This window comes from Tachyglossus aculeatus, chromosome 2 (assembly GCF_015852505.1).
Source record: "Tachyglossus aculeatus isolate mTacAcu1 chromosome 2, mTacAcu1.pri, whole genome shotgun sequence".
Classification (NCBI taxonomy): domain Eukaryota; kingdom Metazoa; phylum Chordata; class Mammalia; order Monotremata; family Tachyglossidae; genus Tachyglossus; species Tachyglossus aculeatus.
In genome coordinates this window covers 163,261,943-163,275,801 of record NC_052067.1, presented here as the reverse complement: position 1 = coordinate 163,275,801, position 13,859 = coordinate 163,261,943, and the positions used below count along the sequence as shown (strand labels likewise).

Sequence of the window (13,859 nt, the reverse complement as noted above, 5' to 3'; positions counted from 1 at the left end):
CAGCTCTAAATGGGGCTCTCTCACGTGAATTCAGTCATTCAATCCATTCGATCGCACTTATTGAGAGATTATTGTGTGCAGAGCACTGTACTAAGCACGTGGGAGAGTACAATATAACAAATAGACACATTCTCTGCCTGCAGTGAGCTTACAGTCTAGAGGAGGGGAGACAGACATAAATACATAAAGACATAATACATAAATACATACAGACATAAATTATGGATATGTACCTAAGTTCTGTGGGGCTGAGAGGAGGGAAGAACAAAGGGAGCAAATCTTAGACACATTCTCTGCCTGCAATGAGCTTACAGTTTAGAGGAGGGGAGACGGACATTAATATGTATACATTAATTACGGATATGTACCTAAATGCTGTGGGGCTGGGAGGAGGGAAGAACAAAGGGAGCAAATCAGGGTGACGCAGAAGGGAGTGGTAGAGAGGAAAGCAGGGGCTTAGTCAGGAAAGGCCTCTTGGAGGAGATGTGCATTCAATAAGGCTTTAAAGGAGGGTGGAGAGTAATTGTCTGTCAGATTTAGGAGGGAGGGCGTGCCAGGTTAGAGGCAGGACGTGGGTGAGGGGTCTGCAGTAAGATAGGCGTGATTGAGGCACAGTGAAAAAGTTAGCATCAGAGGAGTGAAGTATGCAGGCCGGGTTGTAGTAGGAGGGAGAACACGTATTTAATCCCTATTTTACAAATGAGGAAACTGAGGCACAAGATCACGCAGGGCTGGGTTTCAAACCCAAGTCTCCTGACTCCTGGACCTGTGTTCTTTCCTTTAGGCCATGCTGCTTCTTGTAAAGAGAGAAGATTCTTTCTGAAACTCTTAGAAAGACAGAGTTCACCCCACATTGGATTTGGGCACTGGGAGGCACTCTCAAATTCAATTTAAACACAGTCTTCAATGCAATAACATGCTGCTCAGTGGAGGAAATGCCACAGAAAGGCAGGTTTTCAGATGTATGACCAATTCATCCATCATCAATCAAGTGTATTTATTAAGTGCTGATTGTGTGCTGAATACCATACTAAGCTCTTGGGAGAGTACAATGTTTTATTCATTGAGCACTTGCCGTGTGCAGAACACTGTTCTAAGTGCTTGTGAAGGCACAACATAATAATAAACAGACACATTTCTTGCCCTGAATGGAGAGTACAACAGAGTTGATAATAATAATTATGGTATTTGTTAAGTGCTTACTATATGCCAGGCACTGTACTAAGCGCTTGGGTGGATACAAGCAAATCGAGTTGGACATTGTCCGTGTCCCACACAGGACTCATGGTCTGCATCCTCATTTTACAGATGAGGTAACTGAGGTCCAGAGAAGTGAAGTGCCTTGCTCAAAGTCACACAGCAAAGTGGCAGAGCTAGAACTAGAACCCATGACCTTCTCACTCCCAAGCCTGTGCTCTATCCACTACATCATGCTGCTCCTCTACTATGGCAGGCATATTCCCTGTTCACAATGAGCTTATAGTCTAGGTAGGGGGAGACAGACATTAATATAAATAAATTACAGATAAAATAAAGTATGGGTAGAATAAATGACTTATGAACATAAATGATGGATCTAATTGATAAATTACAGGTATAAAAGAACTGATAATTTCTATTTTATTTTATTTTTATCCAGCTCAAGTTCCAAGTCCACAGAGTCACAGGAATGAGAGCTTTATGTTAAAGGGGCACTTGAAAGTCATTTTGGGAGTCAGGTCTTTCACCAGGACAGAATAAATGACTTTGGGCAGGAAGACTCTTTCAGTTCCCCGTGGACTTCCCTAACACTCAGTGACAAGTGCGAAAATTCTCCCTTTGTTTCATATGTTCCTTCTGCTGGAAACTAGGGCAGGGAGGGGCACAGTCCAAAGGACAGCACACCTGGAAGTTTGCTCCTATTTGGCTCAAAACCCAACCCCCCCCCCACCTCTACTTTTCCCATCCCCTCTCCTTTCATGACCCAGAGGGGTTGCTGCCCTTTTGCTTCTACATTAGATTAGCTTCTTCCAAGACAAGTATGTCGGACCCTCTGTCTGTATTTCTAAAGGCCAGAGAACCCTCAGTCTCATATAGATTAGGGAAAAGCCTGGGAAGAGGATAAAGAACCTTAGCTGGGCACAGGAATACCGAAGGCATGGCTCAGAGGGGAAAATAAAGGGAGTGGAAGGGAGGAATTACAGTTGCCTGAAGTGAAGGCCTTGAGGACATGTGGCAAAAATCTTCCATAGGGATGGAAAACAGGGGGAAGTGCAGGTATGTTGGCTGGGGAGAGAAGGAAAGTAGTGCTCACCAGCTCCCTACAAAATCTTTAGCAGTTTCAGTGGGTATTTATGTACGAAGAGCAGCACTAGAACTAGACTGTAAGCTCATTGTGGGCAAGGCACGTGTCTACCTGTTCTACTGTATTGTAAGCATAAGTGGTATTTGTTAAGTGCTTCAAATAATAATAATGATGGTATTTGTTAAGTGCTTACTATGTGCGAAGCACTGTTCTAAGCTCTTGGTGATCAGGTTGTTCCACGGGGGGGCTCACAGTTTTAATCCCCATTTTACAGATGAGGTAACTGAGGCACAGAGAAGTTAAGTGACTTGCTCAAAGTCACACAGCTGACAGCTGGCGGGCCGGAATTTGAACCCATGACCTCTAACTCCAAAGCCTGGGCTCTTTCCACTGAGCCATGCTGTTTCTCCCAGTTGGGAGAGCACAAAATAACAGAGTTGGTAGACATGTTCCCAGTCAAAGGAGGAAGTAGAACAGGTATTGATCCCCATTTGGCAGATGAGGGAATGGCGGCACAGAAAAACTAAGTGACTTGTCCAAGGTCACACAGCAGGTAAGTGGTGGGGCTAGTATTAGAAGCCATGGTCTTTGACTCCCAGGCCCCTGCTCTTTCCAGAATGCTATGCTGCTTCCGAGTGTACTATTCCAAGCACTTAGTACAGTGCCTTGCACACAGGAAGCTACGCTGCTTCTCTGAGCCCTCCTGGAGAGGGGACAGAAGGGAAGTTGAGGTCTCAGGCTTCCCTCCACTGAACTAAGAACTGGCAGAAGAATGTGTGTCAAGCACTATTCTATCTCCTAGGGTAGATACAAACTAATCAAGTCCCAGTAATCATGTCCCACAAGGCGCGCTCAGTCTCAATCCCCATTTTACAGATGGGGCCCAGAGAACTGAAGTGACTTGCCCAAGATCACACAGCAGACATTTGCTAGAGCTGGGATTAGAACCCAGGTCCTTCTGCCTCCCAAGCCAAACCTCTATCCACTAGGCCACGCTGCTTCTACTGCTTTGCACACAGTAAGCACTTAATAAATGCTATCATTATTATAATAATAACAACAATAATAATAGTATTTGTTAAGCATTTACTCTACCAAGCCCTATACTAAGCCCTGGAGTAGATAAAAGATAGGTTGGACACAGTCCCTGCCCCACATAAGGCTCATGGGCTAAACAGGAGGGAGAACAGTTATTTTACCCCCTTTTTACAGTTGAGGAAACTGAGGCCCAGAAAAGTGAAGTGACTTGCCCAAGGTCACACAGAAGACAAGTGGGTGAGACAGGATTAGAACACGGGGCTTTTAACTTTCAGGCCCGGCTTGGCATAGTGGACAGAACATTGGCCTGGGAGTCAGAAGGTCATGGGTTCTAATCCTGGTTTTCCCACTTATCTGCTATGTGACCCTGGACAAGTCACTTCATTTTTCTGGGCCTCAGTTTCCTCATCAATGGGGATGGAGACTGTGAGCCCTACGTGGGACAGGGACTGTGTCCAACCTGACTTGCTTGTATCCACCCTAGTGCTTAGTACAGTGCCTGGCACATAGTAAGTGCTTAATAAATACCATTATTATTATTATTATTATTATTATCATTATAATTATTTCCACTAGGCCACACTGCTTCTCTGCCCCAAAGGTTCAGAGCAGTGGGCACCAGTTGCACACTGAAACCCTCAGCCCTGGTGTAAACAGGAAACAAGCAAGTGGTTCGTTTTAAAGTCTCCGCAAACACAGAGGCCCAGGAGCGGATATTATGGGATTCGGGACAGGGTTACCCGTTGGCAGTGGTTCAGGCGGGTAGAGGGTCAACTGGGGCACCTTCGACTCTGCCTTGACAGACCGAATCGAGATCAGACAGCCCGTGTGCTAAGTCCACGATGCGGACACGAAGAATGAAGGAGGGAGGGCAGCGGATCCGAGAAGCCGCTGAGAGGTGGAATCTCTCCCCGAGAACCATTCCTACTGACTAGTTCTTATATCACGATTACTGGTTCGAGACCCAAAGGCTTAGTGTTCCCTCAACAATCACGGTGTGCATTGTCTTACCCCTCTCAGGGTTGCACCTGGAGAGTTTCCAATATTCAACCAGTCTCAGCTACGGGAAGGAGAGTCAAGCAGAGGCCTACCCATTCCATTCCTAGCTTGGCCAGTGGTTAGCGAGTGGAAGGCAATCTGCTACAAGGCAAAACTCACCCATGCTGGGCAGCAGCAGCATGGGAGAGAGTCGAGGGTGGAGACTCAAGTTTACTGCATGGAAGGAGGTGGTGGTAAACCACTTCTGGATTTTTACCAAGAAAACTCTATGGATACACTACCAGATTGAATGTAAAAGGAGAGCGGGCATTCTTGGAGTCTGTCTGTGGTGTCGCTATGGGTCAGAAGCAATTCGATGGCATAAGGCAAGACAAGATGTTGTTTTAGTGCCTACTGTTCTCATTATTTGTAAACTGCAGCTTGAGACCAAGTCTTGGCCCTGAGAAGACAGGAATGACATCCCGGTTTTACTCTGATGGCGACAACATGCATTTTTCAATGAAATTAAACAAGTGTCTGGTGGCGGGATGAGGAAATAATGTTTAATAACAGGGACAATAAATGCCACAGCAGAAAGACTTTAATTCGCTTAAAAACGGCTCGGGTGAGAGGCAGTGTTTGACAAATTCCCATTTTACATTGGATTTTGTTCAAGGGCCAAGAACAATGAAAGATTACAAAAGCAATCTTAAACTGTGTACAACCAAGGAAAACATGAGCCAGAGCAGATTCCTGTAAGCCAGTAAATAACTACTAAAGTTAAAAGAAAAAATAAACCTCCAGCAGGCCCAGAGTACCTACCAGTTCAATACTTTAAATTGGATGTGTTAAAGTGTCCATCTCCCTTTACAGCTGTGATTTTTCAATAGCAGCCCATCTCACTCTCTGTTGATTTAAATGCATCAGAATTCTACAAAAGGAATGTTTGACCCTTACTCCTAGTAGGAAGGGCCCGGGCCTAGGACTCACAGGACCTGGGTTCTAATCATGGCTCTGCCACTGGTCTGCTGTGTGTCCTTGGGCAAATCACTCAACCTCTCTGTGCCTCAATTTCTTTATCTGCAAAATGGAGATAAAATACCTTTTCCCCCTCCTATTTAGACTGTGAGAGTCATGTGGAACAGGGCTGTGCTGAACCTGATTATCTTGTGTCTACTCCAGCACCTAGTAAAGTGCTTGGCATATGTAAGCATTTAACAAATACTACTTACTATTATCAATCATTATTACTATCTTTAATAACACTTCTTTATGGTATTTGTTAAGCACTAACTATGTGCAGGGCACTGTACTAACCGCTGGGGTAAATACAAGACAGGTAGGACACAGTCCCTGTCTCACATAGGGCTCACATTCTAAATCCCTATTTCACAGATGAGGTAAATAAGGCATGGAGAAGGGAAGCAACTTGCCCAAGGTCACACAACAAATAAGTGGCAGAGCCAGGTCCTTCTGACTTCCAGGCCTGTGCTCTATCCACTAAGCCACACTGCTTCTACATCATAGAAAAGTAACTGAGCAGAGGTATAAAAACTTCCAAGGTCCCCCAGCAGAGATAGGATTCATAGATCAAAAGGTGAAGCCTTTAAAGTCACCTGAAGGAGATCTTCACTCATTCGATAGCATTTACTGAGCACTTACTGTGTATTAAGCGCCCGAGAGAGTACAATATAACATTAAGAGTACCTCTCTGATACTCACCCAGCCCCAGGGAGCACGGATCACAGCCCTGCAAATCAACTGGCCTGAAAGCCCCAGTCCTTGATCATCATTTTTAATGTAATAAAAAGGATTTAGCAGTGTCACAAATCAAAAGTCAGGGTGAGCAGGCCTGACATGTGGGTTCCACACGGGCCCCTCCCCAATCTTGCTCCAAAGCTGGAGGGGTAAAACATGGCCTAGTGGACAGAGCATGGGCATGGGACTCAGAAGGACCTGGGTTCTAAACCCAGCCCTGCCACTTGTCGGCTTTGTGAACTTGGTTAAGTCACTTAACTGAGACTGAGCCCCTTTTTTCCTCTCCTCCTCCCCCACCCCCTGCACCCTATCTCCTTTCACTCCCCACAGCACCTGCATATATGGTTGTACAGATTTATTACTCTATTTTATATGTACATATTTTCTATTTATTTTGTTAATGATGTGCATCTAGTTTTATTTCTATTTATTTTGATGACGACACCTGTCAATATAGTTTGTTTTGTTGTCTGTCTCCCCCTTCTAGACTGTGAGCCTGCTGTCGGGTAGGGACTATCTCTCTATGTTGCCAACTTGTACTTCCCAAGGGCTTAGTACAGTGCTCTGCACACAGTAAACATTCAATAAATGCGACTGAATGAATGAACTTAACTTCTCTTTGCCTCAGTTACTTCATCTGTAAAATGAGGATTAAGACTCTCCTCACCGTACCTCGCTCTCGCCTGTCCCGCCAACTACCCCCGGCCCACGTCATCCCCCGGGCCTGGAATGCCCTCCCTCTGCCCATCCGCCAAGCTAGCTCTCTTCCTTCAAGGCCCTGCTGAGAGCTCACCTCCTCCAGGAGGCCTTCCCAGACTGAGCCCCTTCCTTCCTCTCCCCCCTTCCCCCTCTCCATCCCCCATCTTACCTCCGTCCCTTCCCCACAGCACCTGTATATATGTATATGTTTGTACATATTTTTTTACTCTATTTATTTATTTATTTAATTTATTTGTACATATCTATTCTATTTATTTTATTTTGTTAGTATGTTTGGTTTTGTTCTCTGTCTCCCCCTTTTAGACTGTGAGCCCACTGTTGGGTAGGGACTGTCTCTATATGTTGCCAATTTGTACTTCCCAAGCGCTTAGTACAGTGCTCTGCACATAGTAAGCGCTCAATAAATACGATTGATGATGATGATGATGAAGACTATGAGCCCCAGGTGGGACCAGGACTGTGTTCAACCTGATTACCTTGTATGTATCCCAGGGATTAGTACAGTGCTTGACACATAGTAATCGCTTAACAAATATATTTATTATTATTATGATTATTATTAATAATAAAAGCATTAGCTTCAGCCCCACAGTGGGGACGCTGGTCCCCCTCACTCCCATGGATGTGAACATTTTGGGGATTTCCCCCAACCTTTCCTGGGAGTGAAGGGGGTGGGTGTGTTGAGGGGGGAGGAAGCAGAGATGAAGGGGGTGCTGGGATAATAATAATAATAATGATGATGGCATTTGTTAGTGCTTACTATGTGACAGACACTGTACTAAGCACTGGGGTGGATACAGGCAAATTGAGTTGGACACAGACCCTCTCCCATGTGGGGCTCACAGTATGTATGGTTTTGTTCTCTGTCTCCCCCTTTTAGACTGTGAGCCCACTGCTGGGTAGGGACCGTCTCTATATGTTGCCAACTTGTACTTCCCAAGCGCTTAGTACAGTGCTCTGCACACAGTAAGCGTTCAATAAATATGATTGATGATGATGAATCCCCATTTTACAGACGAGGTAATTGCGTCCCAGAGAAGTGAAGTGACTTGCCCAGGGACACAGAGCAGACAAATGGTGAAGTCAGTACTAAAATCCATGACCTTCTGACTCCCAGGCCCGTGCTCTATCCACTCTACCACACTGCTTCTCTATCTGGGATCAGGGGGACGGTGTGCTGTTTTGAGAAGAAACTGAGGAAAAAAAGGAGGTGGGAAGCTGGAAACTAACAAGGAGATGGTTAGAGTGGCTCAGAGCAATCAGTCCATCAATCCATGGTATTGAGCGCTTACTGGATGTGGAGTACTGTAAAAAGTGCTCAAGAGAGTACACTAAAATAGAGGTGGGAGACACAATCCCTGCCTACAAGGAACTGACGGTCTAGAGCAGGAGACAGACATGAAAATAAGTTATAGATAGGGAAAATGGCAGAGTCCAAGGCTACATACATAAGTACTGAGAAGCAGCATGGCTCAGTGGAAAGATCCCGGGCTTTGGAGTCAGAAGTCATGGGTTCAAATCCCAGCTCCGCCACTTGTCAGCTGTGTGACTTTGGGCAAGTCACTTCACTTCTCTGGGCCTCAGTTACCTCATCTGTAAAATGGGGATTAAGACTGTGAGCCCTCCGTGGGACAACCTGATCACTTTGTAACCTCCCAAACGCTTAGAACAGTGCTTTGCACATGGTAAGTACTTAATAAATGCCATTATTATTATTATTATTACTGAAGGTGAGGTGAATAGTGAGAACTTTAGGGGTACATATCCAAATGGATCAGCAATGCAGAAGGGAGGGGCATTAAGAGAACTGAGGGCTTAGTTGGCGAAGCCTTCTTGGAAAAGATGTGATTCTAATAAGACTTTGAAGGTGTGGAAGGTGATAATAATAATGGTATTTGTTAAGCGCTTACTATGTGCCAGGCCCTGTACTAAGTGCTGGGGTGGATACAAGTAAATAGGGGTAGGCACTATCCCTGTCCCACATGGGGTGCACAGTCTCAATCCTCATTTTACAGATGAGGTAACTGAGGCCCAGAGAAGTGAAGTGACTTACCCAAGGTCACACAGCAGACAAGTGTGACTCCCAGGCCTGTGCTCTATCCATTATGCTGTCAGATATGAAAGGGATATGAAAGGGAAAGTGGTTCCAGGCCAGAGGAATGACCCGGGCAAGGTGCTGGCAGTGAGAAAGTCAAGATCGAGGTACAGTGAGTAAGTTGGAGGTTGGGAAGTAGCGTGGCCTAGGGGAATGAGCCTGGGCCTTGGAGCCAGAGGACCTGGGTTCTAAGGCTCCAACACTTGCCTGATGTGTCACCCTGGACAAGTCACTGCACTTCTCTGTGTCCCAGCTGTTTCTTCAACTGTAAAATGGGGATTCGATACCTATCCTCCTTCCTACTTGGACTGTGAGCTCCTCGGGGGACAGGGACTTTGTCTGAACTGCTTAACTTGTATCTACCCCAACGCTTAGAAAAGAGCTTGTCACAAAGTAAGCATTTCACGAATATTATTATTATCGTTATTGAGCAAAGCAGAGTCTCCTGTAGTAGGAGACAGTAGTGCTAGTCCATATCGGGGTATTTGGGTCCCAGGCTAGGGCAGTTCGACAGAGAGGAAGAAACAGACTTGACACTGTCCTGGAGACAGAATTGAGAGAACTAGGTTATCGACTGGATGTGAGATGGAAAGGAGAGCCAGAAGCTCAAGTGGATAAACTCCCTGGGGGGAATGGGTGAAGAGGTAGGACAGCAGATGGACTAAGAGATGAAGGCACACACTAATTTGTAGAAGCGGCCTGGGAGGAGCAATTACAAATCAATTAATAATCAAATCAGGGTCGCAACTCTAAAGCACCTCAGAGAAGGAAACCAAACACACACTCCAAAACGAAATGAGCAATCTGCCACTCAACCTACAGGTTGAGGGGAAGGGAGGCAGGGACAGGAGAAGGGGAGGGAAAAGGGAAAGGAGAAAAACATGAAATTTAAGATTTTTCCTGCGGATCTGATGTAGAATGAGGGTTTTTTTTTGGCCAAAGGACGCTTCCAGAATAGGGAAAACGAACCTATCTCCTGGTAATGAGTTCAAAAATTTTAACTGATTACTGAGTGAACTTGATATCCATATGAAACTCTATTTCCTATGGCTTGTCTAGGACACAGAGAAGACCTGGTCTAACTAGCTTCGATAATCCCAGGAAATGTTTGGCTCTTGGATATTTTTCCAGAAAGATGAAATGTTATCTGAAGTTTCAGTAGCTTCTGTATCAACTGAAAGACTATTCCTTCCTTCTTCTGAGCCCCATCATTCAAACTTTCCTAAAAAACAATGTTCTACCTAAGCAGTTTGGAATAATGATAGTAATAACAATAATAATAATAATAATGTGCTAAATACTGGGGTAGATACATTATAAGCAAATTAAAGATAGTCCCTGTCCTACATAGCTCTCACAGTCTAAGAGAGAATGAGAACAGGTAACTTACCTCCATTTCTACAGATGAGGAAACTGAGGTAGAGAAAAGTTACATGAATTGCCCAAGAGCAGGCAAATGGCAAAGACAGGATGAGAACCCAGGTCTTTTGATTCCCAGCCCTGTAATCTCTCCACTGGGCCATGCTGCTTCTTGTTTTATAAATTAATCAATCAATGGTATTTACTGAAAGTTTAACTGTGTGCAGAGCACTGTACTAAACCCTTGGGAGAGTACAATATAACAAAGGTGGTAGACATGTTCCCTGGGCACAAGTAGTTTATATTCTAGAGGAGGAGATAGGCATTAAAAGAAATTATGGCTATGTACATAAGCACTGTGTGGGTGGGGTGAATATCAAGTGCTTAAAGAGGACAGATCCAAGTGTACTGCTGACCCGGAAGAAAGAGGGGGTAGGGAAAACGAGGGCTTGGTTGGGAAAGACCCCTTGGGGATCTAAGCTCATTGTGGGCAGGGAATGTGTCGCTTATCGCTATACTGTACATATTGTACTCTCCCAAGTGCTTAGTACAGTGTTTTAAACGAGGGGATAGATACAAATTAATCAGATTAGACACATTCTCTGTCCCACATAGGGCTCACAGTCTTAAGTAGGAGGGAGTGCAGGTCTTTAATCCCTATTTTACAGATAAGGAAACTGAGGCACAGAGAAGTGACCTGCCCAAGGTCCCACAGAAGGCAACTAGTGGAGCAGGGTTTAGGATCCAAGTCTTCTGACTCCCAGGCCCGTGCACTTTCCACTAGGCACACTGCTTCTGATCCCACCAGTTTCTTCGCTGGTAGAGTGCACTTTCCAAGTACTTAGTACAGTGCTCTGCACACAGTAAGTGCTCAATGAATGATTGAATGAATGAATAATTCCCCAGTGCAATACTTCCCTGTTCGCTGTCTGTTGATGGAGCAAATACCACTGATTTCAATGGCGGCTGTCACTTCAGGAGCTGACCAGTATGCTTATCTGTGGGATGACAAGCCATAATCAATCAGTAAATCATATCTGAGCATTTACTGTGTGCACAGCACTGTACTGAGTGCTTGGGAGAGTATAATATAAGACAGTTCCTGCTTCCAGAGTACTCCTCAACAACACATGAATCTACCTGAGAAGGAACTCTGTCTCTAGACAATTTGAGGCTACGATGAATTGGTGAAATAAGTAAGTAACCGAACCCAGTCCTTGAGTCAGAAGATGATGTGGCAACTGTAAAGTCAGCAGAGAGTCGGAAGATTGAAGTAAACCCAGCAGGGGGCATTTGCTCAATTCCCTTCATACTTTCTAAGGGTGTGTTTTAAAATGGGATGAATTGGATAAATAATAATAATAATAATGATTCTAGTGGCATTTGTTAAGCGCTTATTGTGTGCCAGGCACTGTACTAAATGCTGGGGTAGATACAGGCAAATCAGGTTGGACACAGTCCATGTCCCACATGGAGCTCACAGTCTCAATCCCCATTTTACAGATGAGGTAACTGAGGCCCAGAAAAGTGAAGTGACTTGTTCAAGGTCCCACAGGAAACAAGTGGCAGATCTGGGATTAGAACCCATGACCTTCTGACTCCCAAGCCTGTGCTCTATCCACTGCACTATGTTACTTAGTTGAGGATAGACTGGTGATTGGAAGCTGGCAGAGTCAATAATAGATTACTGATTTGTAAAGTTGCAGGACAAAAAAATGGTGTGGGGAAACTATTGTATTCTGCTCCACACCATCTTTGAGGAATATAAATAATAATGATGATTGTGGCATTTGTTAAGTGCTTACTATATCCCAAGCACTGTTCTAAGCGCTGGGGTAAATACAAGATAATCAGGTCCCACATGGGGCTCACAGTCTAAGTAGGATGGAGAACACGTATTGAAAGCTCATTATGCAGATGAGGTAACTGAGGCACAGAGAAGGTATGTGACCTGTCCAAGGTCACATAGTAGGTAAGCGGTGGAGTTAGGATTAGAACCCAGGTCTTCTGACTCCCAGGCCTTTGTTCTTTCCACACTTGTCTTATGCTGCCAGGTCGTCTCCTACCCAGAGCATCCCCAAGGACACAACTCTCCCAGAATGCCCCAACTCCATCTGCAATCGTTCCGGTAGTGTAGCCATTGGGTTTTCTTTTTAAAAATCCAGAAGTGGTTTACCATTGCCTTCTTTCACGCAGTAGAGTATCCACCCTCGACTCTCTCCCATGCCGCTGCTGCCCAGCACAGGTGAGTTTTGACTCATAGCAGATTGCCTTCCACTCTCTAGCCACTGACCAAGCTAGGAATGGAATGGGTTTGCCTCTGCTTGACTCTTCCACCCATAGCCGAAAGTGGTAGAATACTGAAAACTCTCTAGGTGCCATCCTGAGAGGGGGGTTTTCCCCACACTGCTTACCTCTAAATAAATCCAATCGTCTCCTAGGCTCTCCTTTCAGTTATGTCTTTTGTGTGATAGTAAGGGATTAGCTCTCTTTTCCACTGTGTATGTTTCCATGTACAAGCACATCAGCTAAATGTATAAAAATGTAATTTCCAATTTATCTGGCTTAGGTAGGTTTGTGGTAAAAGCAGGATTACACTTGGTGAGATCACATCCTTTCAAATCTGGGAATTTTTCTGGGGAAGAGTCTGCTAATGGCGATTCGCGTGCATGCACGTGGATATGTGTGTGTGCGTGTGTGTGTAACAGTATACTTTTCACTTGAAAAGCCCAAAACCCCACAACAACCCTGAGATGAAACTATAAACTCAGGAAAGGAACAACACACCATCGTCCTTGACTCATCAGCAAACCGATGTCATCAGTTTATAAAGACGAAAAACAAACCCCGTCCAAAATGCTCTCCCCAAATTGGTCCAAAAGTAACTCTAGGAAGGTCCCATGTGATCCTTACTTATTTGATTCTGCATTTAGACCTTCTCCACCCTGGAACCTAATGTGTCCGAAAAGACCACACTTCATTCTACCCGCTTCTCTGGTGTTTCTCTCAAGCTTTCTTGCTGTTCTACCCCTAACCCAAGCAACTCTTTACAGTGCCCTGCACACAGTAAGTGCTCAATAAATACGATTGAATGAATGGTCCTGCGCAAAGAAGCACAATTTGGATCTTGAGTTCGGCCAGCTTCTCGCTGCGATTCGGCTCAGCCCCAACTCTAGTTCACAATTCCAGATAGGCTGCAGCTCCCGGGACAGTCAGCTGGACTGGTTTTGCTTTAAAGAAACAGATTGTGATTCACTTAAAAGCACTGTGGCATTAAACTTTCTCATTCACCAAAGCAATTGTCCCGAATTGTTGCATCCTCCATTACTTAACTTGGGCAAGTCAAACACGACCTGCAGATTAAGAAAACACTGGAATCTACTGAAGGTCGAAACTAAGAGTGGGCAGCCACATGGAGCACAGAAAATTCAGTGACTAATCTTCCTTATATTTTTTCTGTAGGTATAAGAAGACTTTTTTTCCCTTTAAAGGAAGCACAGAGATAAACATATTCCTTGTCTGTGCCTCTGAGCAAGCCTGGTTTGGGGCCAATACTACTAAGCAGACACACTCATTGTAAAGCACATGAACAATGTCCTCCACTTAGTCAGATAGACTCTTAGTCAC

The 13,859-nt window shown here is 44.8% G+C and overlaps 1 protein-coding gene and 2 non-coding genes across 4 annotated transcripts in view; 1 reads left to right on the top strand and 2 right to left on the bottom strand.

Moving 5' to 3' along the window:
* SRGAP1 (SLIT-ROBO Rho GTPase activating protein 1) overlaps window positions 1–13,859 on the bottom strand; it is a 333,891-nt gene that overhangs the window by 275,143 nt on the left and 44,889 nt on the right. The window lies entirely within an intron of this gene.
* Window positions 4,333–4,470, top strand: LOC119924901. Its single transcript, XR_005449579.1, has one exon. It is a non-coding gene; the product is annotated as a small nucleolar RNA SNORA7 (small nucleolar RNA).
* LOC119924571 lies at window positions 12,488–12,625 on the bottom strand. Its single transcript, XR_005449276.1, has one exon. It is a non-coding gene; the product is annotated as a small nucleolar RNA SNORA7 (small nucleolar RNA).